Consider the following 17,525-nt stretch of genomic DNA (forward strand, 5'->3'; position numbering starts at 1 on the left):
TGGCGAGTTCACAAGGAGGAGTTTTGGAACGTCAAATCAGATCGATTCGTGCTGTACTAAACACGCTTCTCATCAAGCATGGACAAGGACAGCAATTGGACGAAGATTCCTTGTCCACATTAATGGCTGACGCCGAGGCTATTGTCAACTACAGACCTTTGACTGTGGAGAATTGATCAAGCATTGATGGTCCGCTACCTTTGACAGCACATCATATAATTACTGGGAAGTCAAAGTTGGTTTTGTCTCCACCAGGATACTTTGGAAGATCTGATCTTTACGTGAGAAAGCGTTGGAGAAGAGTGCAACATTTGGCGAATGAATTTAGGCGACGCTTCCGAAAAGATTTTCTGCAGAATTTGCAACTACGCAGCAAATGGAATGACACCAAGCGAAATCTTGAAATTGGTGATATTGTTATCGTAGCTGACGACAGCGTGGCAAGAAATTTCTGGAAGTTGGATAGAACCGCAAAGGTGTATCCTGATGAAGATGGTGATGTTCGCAAGTTCAATGCAGAATGACTAGTCATGCATTTGATAACAGAGGAAGGCCTATGACTGAGACTGTTTTGTTGGATCGACCGATCCAAAAATTATTGTTCAAGTCTGAAAACTATAGGGATTGATTCCCGACAAGGAGCCACTTTGTATATTGTGTTAGTTCCGTTTTGAGTGTTTAGAAATGCACCATTTCTAGGGAAGCCATATTACAGACGTAGTATCTATGTGTAGATTGTGCATTTGTGCATCATTGACCTTTAGTTAGAACCCTTTGACGTCATTAATTTTATGTAGTAGATGGCGCGAATTTGTAGTGAGAGTAGAGACGGGAAAGTTGGTGAGATTTTTCAGTTAGGATTGGAATTAGATTGTGTAGTTATTGGAGTATGGTGATTTCAGTTTACCGTATTCCTATTCGTTGGTGATTTCAGTTTACCGTATTCCTATTCGTAAGACATTGTGTCAAGATTCAAGAGACGCGAAGAAGGTTGTGCTTTGTCTTGCATTGAGCACGCGTTGAACACACCGGAAGGATTCCCCTGTGTGACCTTGCATAACGTAAATTGCTTGGGATCGCAATACTTACTACTCGTGACACGAGAAACGGTTTTTCGGAAGTCGAAGATCGAGTACGGTGTGTATGTACGACACTAGATGGCGTGGACATTTAACTTAGCAAACTTGGGAGATCACTTCGATCATACTTATATACCTCAATTTAGCTACCTCTGGAGTGCTAAGATCCTTTACTTTCAAGATGTTCAAGGATTTTATATTTAGGGTTGAGTCGTTCCTGTTCTTTCATACCACTGATGTTTCTTAATTGATAGATTTTGAAGTACTTCAAGACTATGCTATAACTGAGCTGACTGCGAACAGTGAAAAATATAAATTTCTAAGCACAGGTCTTGTGAGACTGTGTCTTGGACGAGAAAAAAATCCTACAATCCTGAAAAGTTTTTTAGTAATTTTATCGATATAGGATTTCCATGATAAATTGTCGTCAATGTGAATTCTAAGGTACTTCACACGTGAGATGGGGTTCACAGTTGTATTATTTAGATCAGTGGTTCCCAACATTTTTCGACTCATCGCCCCCTTTTGAAGCTCCATACCGATCATCGCCCCCCCCCCCAAATATTGGGAACCGAAAATGGGTATACAAACTGGGATCACCGGCGAGTTGACTAATAACAAAAAGGTAAACTTTTCGGCTCTACCTCGAAATTAAACTTTTACAGCAAAATCTTCGTGAAAGTCATTTCGCCAACTTGACTCCAAACAGGACCGTAACAGCACTTCGTCAGCCCCCCCCCCAAACGTTGGTCTTGGGCCCCATATGGTGATAAACCAGACCCCAGAACCCCCTCAGCCAGTGGGCCTTTTGTCGCTACATATCAGCTATACCCAATTTCATGTAGTGTTTGGTGGAGTCACCGTATGTCGCCTAAACGCGCGAGGCGCGACAAATTTACATAATTCATGATTTGAATCGGTCAAAATGGTCGGCAATTGCATATATATTGCTATCAATTTTTCATCCTCTCTCTGGTCACGTAATCAGATATACCGGTAGAGCTGAGTGGGGTGTGTTGGAAAAAGTAGGGCCCCTAAATACTAATTAAACATCTTGGGGCGGACCCGTTGTTATATTGACTTCGTTGCATGATGCTTTTTCGTGACCTGCTATATCTGCTATGTCAAAATATATGGAAATCGCCAAAAGAAGCACATGATTTCAAATTGGTATTTCTTAACTGGCAAATAATTTTTCTCTGCCGGATGGCATTTGTCCTGTAGGGTTCAGATCGCAAGGACACGAACATTCGACGCCAGTCATTGAGGCGCCTATTGACAATCAAACATATATGTATATATATCGCAGGTTTCGGTCAGCATAAGGGCATTCCTTTTCGGTCAATAAGGTCTTCTCGCTGCTGATCGTTCTGGCATACTTCTCGGAGTCGTATGTTACATAACCTCTAACTTCATATGTATTGGTGCGTTGTGGCGCAGTAATGGCCGACGTCAAAGTCTCCATTTCCATAAATCATGCAGATTTTTGTTGGGGGAAGGGTACCCCAAAATCAAGATATAAGACAATAGTGAATCGCGCCCAGCGCGCAAAATTTCAATACGGTCCTGACTCCATATAGTCGTTTTAACGCGCCATCGTCCCCTATCGCCCCTTTCATTGTTCTCGCCCCTTTCTTCCGTTATCGCTTCCTTCGTTATTTTCGCCATCCTAGACCAGGGGGCGATATCGCGATATTCGTTGGGAACCACGAAATTTTATATTCAAGAATGGAGAGAAGAATAAATCCAAATAATACAACGGGACTAGGCTTTTGGTTAATGGTTTGAATTTGTGTTTAGGACGGATTTATAAGTAGCGTCGTCGCATTCATCCAGGAACTGATTCGAGGCATTTGGGTGTGAACTTTAATTCTTGCAAGAATGGAAAAGAGGAAGCCGAGACATACAATACAAGTATGTGTCATCCTGGAATAGTGTCGTATGAAAAGGAGAGCATGCGAAGTCGTTCATGTATATATTGAACAGTAAGGGACCAAGGACCGATCCTTGTGAATGTCACAGGTAACTAATGATGATGCAGACTTGGCGGAAGACAAATCTTCAACATATTGCATGCGGTTTGATAGATAAGATTGTATTAGATCAAGGGTAGGCAACCTGCGGCTCGCGGGCCGGATCCGGCCCGCCTAGCGAAATCGTCCGGCCCGCGACGAAATAATTAGTTACCACAAGAATACGGCCGGCCGTTTCGTAATGAGTTCCAATCTGCAGTGCAGCACTGCTTGTGTGGCAGCCGTGCTCTATACTGCCCCTCACGTCAGTTGTAGTATTATCGCATCGTGCTTTCACTCCTCTTTGGCTTCTGGCCGCTTCGGCGGACGGACGTGTAATGAAGTCTCTGCAGCATTGTGGCAGACCTCCGTCTGTAGTTGAATCGTGTGTGATCAACTGCAGACGGAGGTCTGTTACAATGGCGAGCACGCTAAAACGTTACTTCATTAAGTTGGCTGTAATTCTGAAGATTCCTGGACAGTACCGGTATGCTCAAAGATGGGCGGAAATTCAATTACGCATTGGCTATCTGAACCGATTGAAGAAGCAGTTTTGCATCGATGTGAGAAGTTTGAAGACTTGACTGATGGCTTCACTTCGTAATGACTGTTTCTCTGGCGGGACTGATGTGAGCGCGCGTGAAGGGGATGGAGCTTGTGACTCTCCCGTTCCGATGTTATTGAAGAGGGGATGGAGCATGTGACTCTCCCGTTGACGTGGCGCGGCGTTGTTAGGGTTTTAGTTTTGGGAATTGTTAGTTTAGGGTTAGTGTTCTGCTAATGTGATGCGGTCATGCGGTGTTTGCGATTTTGTCGATGATTTTGGACTTGTCGGTTTTGATGTTGCTGTTTTTTTATTGTAATTTGTGAGAGTGCTTTTATTGGCACTCAAGTTTGGTGGGAAAATAGTGTGGCAGCCGTGCTCTATACTGCCCCTCACGTCAGTTGTAGTATTATCGCATCGTGCTTTCACTTCCTCTTTGGCTTCGGCGGACGGACGTGTAATAAAGTCTCTGCAGCATTGTGGCAGACCTCCGTTTGTAGTTGAATCGTGTGTGATCAACGGCAGACGGAGGTCTGTTACACTTGGACAGAATGCGGCATTGCTACAACAAAAGTATTCTACGTCGTATTAGTCTATTGGTACTTCATAAAACTGGTGTGAGGTCATCTTAATAAAGGATTCAAATGACTGTAACGTGATCTCTCTTCTACTAATAGCAACGTGATTTCCTCATTTCCTTTTGTCATAGAACCTGAATCAATTTCGTGAATTTTAAAATTTTTGCTTGATGATGTGCACATCAAAATCACCAACCATTGAGATATTCCACACAGCCAGCATCGTCGTATGGATTGTGCAGCCCAAATGATTCTTTTGGAAGTAGGGCTAAAATAGCAAACGGTGTAAAAAAAAGCGTAATAGCATCACTGATGAAGTTGAAAGTATCAAATGCTAACATGGAGCAACTAGGATATCTGGCAATCCAAAAGTTATTATCTTCCAGAGCGCTCTGTCGCACCGACTCCAAAAATATAAATTAAAATATGATCAGGCACTGAACCACCGAGAATGCGCACTTCAGGTCTGAATTTTCGGCATTGTCCGAACAATCGGTGAGCCGCATCGGGTTATTGTTTTGCTATCATCCGATTGTTCAGAACAATGCAGATTTTAGATGCCAATGTGTCAGTTGATGATCATCGTCCGTACGGTACCGGTAACTGTTTCTGTTATTTTCCGTTGGCAACACACAACAACTATATAAAGCCTCATATGCTCATACTTTCAACTTTATCAGTGATGCTATCGCTCTCAATGATGACTTTTGGTCCTGCAGTTTTGATTCGCTCCCGATTTTGCTGGGCACGAATAGTTTTGGTACGCGATTCAAGATTCTTCCAGCATTTCAGCAACGCTTCAGAACTCCTCATAGTAGCTGCTAGTCCTGACGCATTAAATTAATTTGCTAATTTATCCCATGCCGCCTTTTTAGTGTTTCGGGACAGTTTGTCCGTTTCTTGCATGTTATTGCAGGGTACATCTATAGATAACTAACATACGGATAGATACCCAACACCCGTCGTCACGCTTTCTTGCCCGGAGGAAATTACTGGTCAGCAATCTGAACGCAGCATAATTGCTAATCCCATAGCTGATGATCTGAGCGCTCAAGTTGAATAAAGTTGATCTTATTTGGAAGCTACTGTCGCACTGATCTCGAAAATATACATCAAAATTTGATCAGGGCAGCGGACCCACTCAAAATTCACCCCAAAGTCTGAAAATCTGCAATGTAAACAATCGCAACCATGCGAGGCCCATTGTTATGGTCATTGTGCTGCGTCTCTGCCATTGTTAGCAACAATGCCGATTTTCAGACTTTGAAGGCTATTTCGAGCTGGTTTCATTCCCTTAATGAACTTTCATTGTATATTTCCAGAATCAACGCGAGAGTACCTTTCAAATAAGATCAACTATATCTAATTTGAGCGCGCAGGTCGTCAGCTATGGGATTAGCAATTATTCTGCGTTCAGATTGCTGAGCACTGAGCAGTCATTTCCTCCGGGCAAGCAAGCGTGACGACGGGTGTTGGGTACCTATCCGTAGGTTAGTTATGTATAGTACATCGCCATAAGGTCCACAAGAAGATCTTTTTCTGATGGCGTAAAATTTGGTACTGTTGGCTTTTTACTATTCACATACTCAATACATAACTCTGATAGAATATAATGAAACCACATTTGATACGACCTTTTCACGCCGTCTACGGTCCCACGAATCCAACGCAGCCCGACACACGATTATACTATAGAAATTAAACATGGAACGGCAAAGACCGATTTTGCAACTTCGTTCCGCTTCGCCGAGGCTCTAGTGGAGAATTGTTTTGGGTAAGCGACTGTAAGATTTCTGGCAATCCGAAAGCTATTTTCCCGGGCGCAGAAATTATTGAATCTGGTCTTGATCGAAAGCTACTGTTGCACCGATTCCCCAAAAAAAATAAACTAAACTAATTATCTGGCACTGATCCACCTAGAATCCGCCCTCCAAGTCTGAAATATCGGCATGTTTCGGAAATAACTCGTGGGAGTGCGCAGGGATTCAGATGTGACGGATGTCAATGCTACGCAAAGGATTTAGCATAATTCTCTTAAAATAATTGATATTTTATTCATTGTTTAATTGGTACATACCAGTGTTGGGATGACTCGAGTCATGACTTGACTCGAGTCAACTTTTTCGTATGACTTGACTTGACTCGAGTCACTTTGGAAAAATGACTTGACTTGACTTGACTCGGAGCTTCAAAAATGTGCATTGACTCGTGACTCGGAGCAAAATTTTTGAGTCAATTTCAAGTCATTAAGTAAGCGGTGTCGATTAAATCACTGCATCTTGTGTATGTTCGGATTGTTCGAGATACGCCGGTGTCACTTGTGATAACAACCAGCCATTCAATGATTGTATGTTACAAGGTTCCTCAATTGTTAGATCACAAATAAATTGACCGCAAAGTAGAAAATTAATCTAAATAGCAATGTGTCTCTGATTCTCAGACGGCTCAATGCTTACATTGACCAGTGTTCACATTTGCCAATCCTCTTGTATCATTTAAATCGAACAAATATATTGTGTGCGTTTATATTCTCACGGACGTGTATATATGGGTAGCGTAGGTTATTGTACCATATCAATTTGTTTCAACTTCTCGAAGCTTTGTATTAGGTCCTATATTTTGACTGATAAGAACTGACTGTAGTATGTAGCTGTACAGTTACTCAAGTACTTTATTAGCAGTTCTACTTGTGCGTGAGGGATACACCTTCTTTTTTCATGTATATTTAACTAGATATTCGTTATTTGATTAAAATAAATGATTAATTAATCTGTCTTTCATACAGCTAGCAAATGTAATGACTTTGAATCATCACTCATACTTCGAAAATTCAATTTGACTTGAATTGTGACTTGACTCGTGACTTGACTTGACTTGACTCGACTTGACTCGAGTCACCTCCAAAAAATTAGTGACTTGACTTGACTCGAGTCACCTTTGAAAATCGATTGACTTGACTTGACTCGAGTCAAAATCTGCAATGACTCGAGATGACTCGTGACTCGAAGGTAGTGACTTGATCCCAACACTGGTACATACCCAACATCGATTTGATGACACAAAATTCGGAATTGAAGGAGACTGAGAGATATTTTTGCAGCAGTAAGATAGTTACAGATAGTAGTTGTTGTAGTAGTAGTAGTTGTTAATTTTTGCAATATTTCGACTGACATCGATCGTGAGCTATGGCGGTTGCATCAGTTTCAACCGGTAGGGGTAAGTAGTAAGTACCAGTTTCTTATTCAGTTAGAATAATTTCATGCACCTGACAAGGTCATTGCAATACTTCCTGGATTAGATGTCAGTGAACCATGATATTGCTTTATGTGTTCATAACCAGGTACGGTAGCCATATTACATGTGGTTGTAACATCGACTACAGCAACCAATATAGTGCCATGTGCACCAAATAGATGTAGCTTTCATATTTCAGATTTCTCAGCATTTCCCGATCTGACGTTTGGAGAAGTTGAAAGTTACGCGAAGACAGCATCTGGGTGTGAACATACCGCCAAGGGTTACAGGTTCTTTGCAGAGCCTGGATATATACACAATGTTTAAGGTGAATTAAGTTCAGATATATTCATAAAATTATGACTACCTTTGTTCTTTTCCAATTGGCCAATTCATAATATTTAGATGTCTTTAATACCTATATATTGCTAGTTTTTTTATTATCGTCAATATTGCAGTATCACATGATGTCGATTCCGCCATTGTCACTGCTAGGTGTCACCACTCGAAGAAAAATGAGCATCCTCATCAACTTCAAGTGATGGTGCAACGAACTGGCCCGACAAAATCCTTTTTTTTGGCAACTGCTCGAGTGCTCGTGCATTGCAGACCTAGGAGGCTACTGCAATCACGTAGTTGGTTTACTCTATTATCTGGCACATTGCAAACAGCTTGGGCTGCAAAGCGTATCAGACTCCGCCACATGTACTGGAATGAAGGAGCGATGGAGTATTCAAAGGGAGCGGAAGATATAGACATTCAAGAAATTGGGATGGGGACGTACCAGTTTAGAAAATTGAACCTGGAGCCAACTACGATCGGTATGTTAAATCAACACTGTATTCGCCAGCCACCTACTTTCCAATATTCAGTCAAAATCAATACGGCGATTTAAGCTGCAACACTAGCACCTTGATTAAATGATTCAATGGAAATGGTGCCTACTAAATTTGGTAATGCGGTGAAGGCAGCGTGATTTCGTATCAACTAAAAACGTCAACCGAATATCTGGATTAATGACCGAGTACTCATCGCTGTCTTCCCAAATTTGCCCCTTCCCGATGCCGGTATCCGCTTCAACAATGCAATATCATTATGCCTTCAGCAGGATAAGATCGCCCGACTTACATGCAATGAGTCTATCCAGAGAAATGGCCATAGATGTGGAGACAAAGACACGAGCACAAAGTCATAGCAGTTATTTGACTCAGCTTCGCAAGTTGAGAATTACTGCCAGTAAATTTGGACTAGTTGCAAAGCGTCCAAGTATAACTTTGAGACTTATCACTTACCTTAATCCATCACGCAGAGTTATTACACGACCAATGCATATTGGGCTGAATTTAGAATCACGGGCTGCCTCTATATATGCTTCTAAAGCAAAAAAAAGACAAAGTGAATCGTTACCTATCCGTTTTAATTATCAATCCATAATGTCCCTGGTTGGGCTGCACACCTGACCGCAAGGTTCTAATGGCACCATTGAGCTACAAGGACTGGTTCCATTTGGTCTCTTGGAGATCAAAGTTGTTAAAGAAGGCGCTACTGACTTCAGGAATGTAGCTTACATTTTAAAAGATGTAGATTCCGATCCAATCAGACTCAAAAGGAACCATGACTATTATAATCAAGTTCAGTGCCAATTAGCATTGAGTGGTCATAACTGGTGCAAATTGTTTAGCTATGTGAGTGCCGAAACTTTTTTCAATGAGAGGAATATATTTGATCCTGCATTTTTTCAAATTGCCAAGAATAATGTTGGCAAATTTTTCTTCAACTATTTCTTGTGAGCTGCACAATAGGCCTACACAATGAATACAGAATAAAAATTAGTAAATTCCATTTCTTTCCATGTTTATTCGAAAATACAACCTTAGAATAGCTCATCTATCAACTGCAGCTTGCGCACGACTGGTCTAGATTTGCCTACTCCGGAAGCATACACATATTTCAGCTGTAGGTTTTACAAGCTCGAAAAATAGTGGAAAGTGCTCATGTGTAGGAAAGTATGTATAAAATTTGATCAGATGATTGTCCTTCGAGAAACATTCCAAACTAAAACGACTAATTCTAAGACTAGTTTCGAGCTCTTGTATTTTTCACTGGTTATAGTGGCTGCGTCATCAAGATCACTAATCGCAGATTCCCTTTTCTCAACATCCCGCTGAGAATGTTTAAGTAGCTGCAGTAAAGCAATGTTCTCTTCCTTTACAGCCTCAAAATATCTCGGCAGTTGAGATGACTGTCTGCCTCCTGTGTTTGATGACTTTTTCATACCTGCGAAAAATGTAGGCTACATTCCTATTGCACGAGATCCTCGTCAAAGGGAAATATCCACTTACCCCACCAAATAGCAACCTAACTGAGAGATCTATCGACTACTCGGGACCTATAATCTGGAGTGCATTACCACCACATATCCGTGAATTGTCTTGTAATAGATTCAAAAAAGACCTACTTGATCACCTCTTGAACACTCCTGCCCTACCTCGCCCAGACAATGCTTAATTGATCAGCTGCTATCATCGTGACTAGATGATATTCACGGTCTTATCGATCATTCCTATCATACCGAATACTGTGCATGCATATTTTCTGTACCACCACCACTGCCGTTGTATTTTTGTTGGATGAAAATAAAGACTCTCTCTCTCTCACTTTTCGAGGACAGATGGAACAGATTGCTCTTTTGGGGTGGATTGCACAGATGCCGATTGAAAAGTAATCACCGATTGTCTTAATCGGTGATAATTTATTCAGCGAGCAAGGTCACCTGGTGACTCTGTGGTACGGATACGGATTCGCCTGTGAGTTATCTTATCGCGGACTACTGACGCAAATGACGTACGTTAGCAATCAGCTGTTTTCGGTCGGTGGCGATGTGAACTGTGTCGTCATAAGGGAGAGATCCGCTCTTTTTCCTATATATGTATGTTTAGTTGATGTCGTGTGCGTAATGCGTATAGCAGCTAACTTAGCTGTTGCTACTGCACAGTGTAAGGTTATGAACGTCAGAACAAGCGTTTTGAGGTTATGAAAAGAGGTATTGTAGGAATAGCGTACCAAAATAATCGTCTTATACCGGTATTGCTATGCCAGAAACTCTACTAAAAATTTCGTATACTGCAGGACATTTATCTCATTACTCAGGGATATCTAGAACTAGACAGATACTTTTCAGATGGAACTTTATTTTCCGTTTATTGGTGCATTAGTCATGATAGCCGCTCCACCAATGTGAAGATATATTGTAAAATTGAGCTCATACACACACATTTGCATACCATTTTTGATTTCTCCATACCAATGACAATTGGCTCTGTGAGAGTGTAGAAGTTAATTTCAGCCATTGCAAGCTAACTGTTGTGCAATGTGACGATGTTATCATATAATAAGTCATATGCATACATGTGCTCAAGTGCTGTACAAACAGTAATGCATTTATGTTACAATTTTGCAATGCAAAGTTATCTGCTGTCACCCAGTTGAGTAACTCAATACAACCTGTTTTATAGAGAGCTACATTAATATAGTGCAATATCGACTGAGAATAACAATGGATCCATACCTCATTGTTCTTGCTACCCTCCAGATGTTAGAGAGCCTAGAAGAAGAGAGAGTGCCAAGAAGATTGGTCAAAGACAGCAAATCCATTGGAATATACTCTGGAGGACACCGATAACATGACGGCACAACCGAGCACGACTTCAGCGCGGACAGATTGTTCAAAATCACTTCTCTACAATGTCCCGAGTATTTCATCTCGTGTTTGAACACCAATAACCACACATTCAATTCCTCGTCGATTATTTTTATTACGAGATCCAGTAGCCAATGCTGTAGTCTGAATTGGACTAGAAAATCAGCTTTTCAAAATTAAACTATGATGATAATTATGGCTGCATATTTTTCCAAATTAGATAAGTTACTTTCAAATGATTTTTTCACGGTTTATCACAACCCCGCGAAACATAGGAAGGACTAAAATCATGACTGGACTCGGGTTGTAATAGGATGAATGGATTTGACTCGAGTCACTGCTTCAATATGACATACCGTATGAGAAATCCTGACTTGAAGTCAAATCTTCAAGTCAAGTTGCAAGCCTAAGCGTAGTGCACATTTGCGTAATTCGTACGCGCGTACTGGACGCGTAAAGTATTTTGGTAGTTTCTTTCCTTTCTCTGCTCTTCTCTCGTTTGCTCGTCGCGTAAAGAGCCTCTTTTCTCTCGTTTTTTACGCGGGCATTACGCAGACCTTACGCGGAGAGAGCGATTCGTACGCGCGTATTGTTGACTTGCCAAGCTCCCAAATATGGTCCAGAAAAATGCCTGGCATTTTTACACCTACCTTGGCTAGGTAACCGTTTTGAAAAGCTTATTAAATCGGCTGTTCACCTCGTTGTTATTTCAGCGTTAACACGCATGTGGTGTACACGACGAAATCCTTGTTGCCCAACTCTCGAAAACATGTACTTCCTGCCTTTAATGCAAGCAATGTTGTCTACCAATACAAGTGCCACTGTGATAAGATTGTTTGAGCGTATTAAGCAGCATATCCCTTAACTGATTCGGCCAAAAACATGCGCAAATGATCGCACGGAGCTCGCATGTCAGTGCAAATTGGCTGCCATAGCAGACTGCTATGACGATTACCAAGCATTTGCTTCATCAATTGGTCAGCATCTGAGTGAAAACCTCGCCAGTGCACAGCACTATAATGACAATATCTTTACTGTCATTGCGCGTGGCAGATCTTTGTTTCATTTAAAAGTGTTGGAGTCTACTATTATTCAGTTGAAGAAACCTATTTTATGCAGACGAAAAGATTTCCTTGATAACCTACATTTTTCTCATTAGTGCGTGTAAATCTTTTCGTCTGCATAAAATAGGTTTACTGTTTATTTACAAATTGCGTTGCTATTATAGTACCGTATGTCCGTATACTTCAAAGTATCTTACTGTTGCCATTGGTACAATGCGAATTTCATGAGTCTGTGATTTTGATTGTTGCGTTGATGACACTCGGCAGCGACAACGTGCGGCACAGCGCTAAATTTATTCTCACTTTTCCTTCAGCGATGACGTAACCTCTCGTTTTGGCCAATTTAGTGAGAGAGTGAAAATCGTACGCGCGTACGATTTACGCAAATGTGCACTAGGCTTAACAATAATAATGGCCAACGATACTGCTCAGGCACCTGCACATGCACGGTAACAAAGCCAGACTGTTGCAAGCTAAAATCGGATGCAAGTTACTCTGCTGTTGCATGTACCATATTAAAAAAGTTCATGTCATACCGATGTTTCAAACATTCAATTTGAGATGGAATAAGGTCTGAAAAGTGATAATAAATATAGCAGTGCTATAAAAATAAATTTCAGATTAAAAATTTGCCGAGCAGTGTTCCCCAATGTGTCGTTTTCGTATAGCTGATGACGTGCAGCAGTCTCTGGCTATGGTGGGTTTGTTGAGAATTAAAAAAAGACAATATATCCATGTTTTTTATGATCATCAGAATTTGTCTATTCAGTTCAAAACGAGCGTTAAAACGTCAGTTCAAAACGAGCGTTAAAACGTGAGTATGAAGCAAGCAGAGAGTCACGATAAACACAGATGGAAACAATACATCTCCTACTGCGAATTTTAAGGAATTGCTAGTAAAATTACTTATCGAAAACCTATTTCAAGGAGTTCGTCAACTGGAGGTGGACCAGTTTTCGCCCGTTCGTGATGCATATATCTTTTTTGCTTTCCGTTTCAAATTCTTCAATACAGTCTGGATTTGGCCAGTTGTACGGCTGCACGCGCAGGACTAGTATTCATAGCTGCATATTTCTTACTGATTACATCTCAGGCCGAATCTTTTGTTTTGCCATCAGTCTTTTCGTCTTCCTTGGTTTCAATGGATTCTTCTATCAATTCAATTATTCTAAACTTTTCCTGTTAGTTGCGATTTTCCGTCCTCGTATTTTATTGCCAAAGTATACTATCGAGTTCTGTACAGTGTACAGTAGATCTGTTCAAAAATAACCTTTTTTCCTGAATCTTGCTGAGAGAGAGAGATGATATTCTTTTTCGCCTGCACTATCGAGATGCTTTGACGACAGAGTTGCGATACGGCCCCACAAGGTCATAGCTCTGCGCCCCCATTTTTTTCTCCTCCATGCTATCCGAGATTGCTAAGCGCCTAGCAGGATAGCTGCGGATACCAATTTTCGAGTGTTTGGTATGATCCGGCCGGGGATCGAACCCATGACCTATACCGCTCGAGAAGCCATAACCATTACACTATCTCGCTGGTCACTTGATTAGATCGTTAGGTTGCCGTAAAAAACGACACACCCCAAATTTGAATTCATTCCAACCAATATTCGCGGATTTTGTAGAGTTCGAAAATTTTGAATTTGCCCAAAAATGTACAATCTGTAAAAATGTCATACCGGTAATCATAGCATAAGGTACTATCGGTTGTAGTAGGCCAACGCCCATAATATGCGCCAACAGTTGTAGTAGTGTCTGAGTACAATATTTTCAGCTAATACCGCAACTGCACGTCAGAGCATCCAGTTAACACCATCCAAATCCAATCCATATCCGACAAAATTTCACAAATCCTGTTTTTTCACAATCTAATCCTAATCCATGCTCATCTCTGTTAGACATGAGTATGACCAAGAAATGGCGTCGAGCACGTGCAACCAAGCGAATACAAATATGGCTCTCAACCATAGACCCCCCCTCCCCAATAACCATCAAATGCCCATCGCAACAAGCCTACACAGCAACTCATTTACCAATCGGTACAAATTACCACGCCACATACATATGCATATAGCATAAATTGGAAAATATATAATAACGTAATGTATCTTTCAAGTGTGATGGTATCTGCTTCCGTGAGATCTGATTGCTTGCATCACTTCTCTCTGTTTTTTTTTTCTGACTGATGCAAGAGGTGGTGGTATTTCTGTCTTCTCCAAAGGCAATCCGAACGTGACACGACGCTCGACTACGGCAATCAGTTTCTCACAGTAGTCATATATAGCATCCTGAAGAGCTTTCTGAACTGAGCAGCCCTTCTGGTATTTGTGATATTTCACAGCATAAAGAGGTGTTCTAGCAGTACTTAGCCGATGCTTCCTCGACACGTTTTCATTAAAATGAAGTACCGATAGCTGCTTTCTGGCTTGAGTAATGGTATAATTTCGGACAGAAGTGATTGAGGAGTGCGTTGAAGGTCTCGTTGCCCGAAGTATTGCTGGAACTTGAAATCTGTCGTATGTCATTGCACATTGATTTTGAATAAAGCGAATGAATCCGGATCGAACCAATGTCGAGGTCTTGACAATTCACCATGCTCACAAACTGGGAAAGAATCATTATTTGGGTGTTCATGTACATTAATTATGTGCTGACGCACTCCAAATTTGCTGATTAATCTCTGGGTTGCCATTCCCACGTCTCGCACGGAAGTAAACCTGGCTGCCCAATGAGTTTTGCCAACGTCCAATTAGCTCACAATCCTTTTTTTAGACAAAGATGAGATCTTCTTTTTCAACCCTTTAGCAATATGCATCGTATCAAATGTATGTCTTGTGTTCGGATGATCTAACCGCAAATATTTTCTAATTTGTTGGTGTCGGTCTGTGACAAGCTCTTCAACTGTAACACTCGCCTCAAACCGTCTTTCTCCATATACGCACTACCTCCCGTTTCATTTGACTGAACCAGCAGCTCAAAACTTTCCTCGAGGCGGTATCCATTAGAGTGTAAATCATATACTCTCCGCTATGTCCTGGACTGACAGCCCTTCCATCACCAGATAGTATCGGTGACTTTCGAGCAACCATTGTCAAATCGCACTCATATGCAGTGGTATATACATGATTCACAACTGGAATCAAATATGCTTTTTGGTAGTACATATACGTAGAGTAGGAAATCGACTGTAAACCCATCGAACGAAACATCTTCAGTGCTTTCGAAGGAGATGATCCACTGAACATGATCGCACTGCTCATCACAATGTTTCCTTCACTCTTGCCTTCTCTCAGGTACTGACTTTCCCACGTACGGTGATAGTTGCATGACTTGCCAGGACACTTTTGATGAATTTTCATCAAGGTGCCATGGCATGCAACTTTAATGTCGGCTTCCATTTGGCCCAAAGGGCAGCTTGAAAAAAGATCAATGATCTTCTGTTTTTTAACCATCACAAATCCACTGGTGAAACGTTCAATTTCATCAGGTAGGCTACATCGCTCATTTCTGATTCCTCGTCACTCTCAGCATCATACTCAGAATCGGTAGCACTCAAATTGTATTCACTTTCATTGCTTGAATCCCCCACATTGGGGTAATGAATATAGCTACTACCAGCCTGACATGAAAAATCTTTAATCTTCATTATAGCATTCACACCCTTGCTCCTATATGAGCTCAGCTTAACTTTATTTGTCTGAGTCACTTTATCTTATAATATTCGGTGATTGGCATAGGCATCACCAGCAAAAGTTCTCGCTCATAGATGATTCGATGATATCCAATATCAGTTTCCTTGGCATCATGCTTGATGACAGCAATGATAACCGTCCTTCACTAATGTTGCTGTAATTTACTTTCGTTGCTCGTTGCTGCGCTACTCGACTGAGAGAAGAAATTGATTCATATTATTATTAATACCGCAAATATGCTTGGGTGACTCCGGCCTAGTAGACTTCAGTGATATCGGGTCTTCCATTCTATACCGTGTAGAATATAGCTAGTAAAATATATAAAATAAATACGTACCATTGAACGTGAATGTTTGTGGACATTGCTCATACGATATTTTATGGTTGACGAATGAAGTAATTCAAATTCTATTTCTGTCTCTGTCTACACTGCAGCGTTAGCAACAACCTACCTCATTCGAAAAATGCAAATAACTGGTGACGTAAAAATGAGAAATGGGCAGCGTCACGAACAGATTTAGCTCGGTTATTTAACTACAGAGCAGTGCTTCCCAGCCGCAGGCTCGGGAAGCATTTTTCAAGGGGTCCGCGAAGCCTTTAAATTTGTAAAATTCTTCATAACCTAATTTTCATTTTTAATAAGGGAAAGCATGATACAGATTAGCTTCATAATTGCTGAAACTTTACGGCTCACATCATTGAAATGGTCGTCTGCGATGAAATATTTGACTGAGCAAACTCATTTTAATTTTCAAATTGCCATTAGCTTCCCAATGCAAACATATTGCTATTTAGAGATGTTTTGTTGGAGCGGGGCCTACGATATTCACGGCCTTATCTGGTACATTATGCTTGCAAGAGCTAACAGGCCGATGCTCACAAAACAGAAATTCGCGATTATGCGCGATTTCGCTTCTCGCTACCAGACTCATCGCTATGAATAAGCTGTATGTATTCGTACAACAGGTCAAATCAGTACCTTACCGTCAGAAAGTGACAAGAGACAGCCTCGTAGATGCAGTTATCCACCGATTGCAGAAGTAGGCTAAGTAGTGAAACACCGACAATCCGACATGCTCATGTAAACCATTTTATTGCATTATAAAATCAAGTCAAGCACGTGAAGAAGAATTGGTACACATGTCATATTAGAACCTACTTGTATCAAAAACAAACTTGCAGCATACAAGCTACGGCCATAAGTACCGGTAATGAGAATGAAATACATCACCGACGAATGCAAGCTACGTCTTGCTCAACTGTCGTTATTTCAATGTGCGTTTTTAAAGCATTTTTCTCACAGAGGCATTAACTAGCTACTGCTTGTTATTGTAATATATATTCACAATGATTTTGTCGCCATGCAATTTCAAAGCTTGATCTCGATGATCATAACTTGCAAAGGGCAAAGCCCCCCCCCCCCCCAAATAAAAAACGATGCAAAACTTATTCACTGCGACTTAGGGTGAGGGCAGATTATTTTATCAGAACAATCTAGGATCAAAAAACTGGATGAAACAAACTCGGCAAGTGGTTCTGAGGGAGTAAGCAGTCACCCACGATCGAGTAAGTCGGAATAGAATAGCGTGAACTTGCTTTACAATTTACCCAGCAACTACGCA

At 41.1% G+C, this 17,525-nt stretch overlaps 1 long non-coding RNA gene across 1 annotated transcript in view; it reads left to right on the plus strand.

Moving 5' to 3' along the window:
• The window catches only part of LOC145448464 (uncharacterized), a 459,562-nt gene that overhangs the window by 432,072 nt on the left and 9,965 nt on the right, over positions 1-17,525 (plus strand). The window lies entirely within an intron of this gene.

This window comes from Botryllus schlosseri, chromosome 10 (genome assembly GCF_051294905.1).
Source record: "Botryllus schlosseri isolate E-star chromosome 10, Bs_hap1, whole genome shotgun sequence".
Classification (NCBI taxonomy): Eukaryota; Metazoa; Chordata; class Ascidiacea; order Stolidobranchia; family Styelidae; genus Botryllus; species Botryllus schlosseri.